Source organism: Electrona antarctica, assembly GCF_951216825.1.
Source record: "Electrona antarctica genome assembly, chromosome: 7".
In the NCBI taxonomy this organism is placed as follows: domain Eukaryota; kingdom Metazoa; phylum Chordata; class Actinopteri; order Myctophiformes; family Myctophidae; genus Electrona; species Electrona antarctica.
The window spans coordinates 43467958-43469156 of record NC_136812.1 but is presented as its reverse complement, the minus strand read 5'-3'; the positions used below and the strand labels follow the sequence as shown (position 1 = coordinate 43469156).

General features: G+C 50.2%; 1 protein-coding gene across 1 annotated transcript in view; it reads right to left on the bottom strand.

Annotated features, from left to right (window-relative positions):
- The window catches only part of adgrl2a (adhesion G protein-coupled receptor L2a), a 161977-nt gene extending 161780 nt beyond the window's left edge, over positions 1–197 (bottom strand). Inside the window, 1 exon segment of the mRNA XM_079506221.1 lies at positions 181–197. The gene's annotated coding sequence lies outside the window, so the exon portion shown is untranslated.
- Positions 198–1199: the final 1002 nt, after the last annotated feature.

Below are 1199 nucleotides of genomic sequence, written 5' to 3'. Positions count from 1 at the left end.
GGGGGTCACCTTTTTCCATTGACACATCCTCCTTTTCTGACATGATTATCTATTATACATTTGAAAACATGTGCCCAAGCGCACGCACAGGAACAAAAGGCACCAGCTACTACGTCACTGACACACTGCAACACGCTGCAACACACACTGCAACAACACACTAACACGACACAGCCTTACCCTCCGCGTCGATCCACGGCTATCTCCTCATGTCGCGCCGCACGACCCCATTCAACAACACCCGCGTAAACACTGTCATTGCACTGGCACTAAAGCCGCCTCCCGTCCACACTCACAAACAACATCAATATCAATAATAAACACAAACACGCCACAACCACCGACACCCCCGCCTAATTTGTTGCCAGGTCTATGAAAACTAGCCCAGAAAAAATGCCATTCAACACGCTACTTACAACTCGCTTACAATTCGCGGACCTGGCAACACTGCATCCTGTTTTCCCATTGGCTACGGTTGCTACAACACGCATTTGCACTGCATGATGGGAGCAACACAGCTTAATGTAGGGGTCACCGATTGCTGTGCTACATCCCCCTCATGTTCTCAACACCCCCTTCGGCTACACCACACACACTCACCTACACAATTCTCCACATGCAACACAGGCCCCTTCTTGGCTAGCCCCCTCACATGGCGATCCCCACGCAGCCAGCCACACACACACAACGGCCACGTTCTCAAATATCGCACTGAGCGCACTGTGCAAATGCAATGCAAACTAATAGGCGAGTGTGCTTCGCCGCGGTATTTCCCAACGCGCCCATCTAATCGACACAACGCGCGCAGTCGGATGCCAAGCTCTTCCGCGATGTATTCCTTTCCCAGTCTCACCACACCACGGACTCATTGTAACCTCGCATCAGTGTCACTGCAGACACGTCATCACACTGTGGAGGATTTGTGACTGAGTGACTGTGTGTGTGTGTGTGTGTGTGTGTGGGGTTTGATTTCAGCATGTTTTGCAGTGCACACCATGGGACAAATCGACTTTTCACCCCCTGCCACTGTGCCCACAAACGCATGTACAAGAGGAAAACAATCTACACATTATATACTAACGTCAGCATCGGCCAGATTAACACACACAAGCGTTATTAGTTGCGTTCTCTTATTGAAGTGCCTCTGATTTGTAACTGTGCGTTTATGTCAGTCACCGCTGCGATCCGTTGTTATTCAG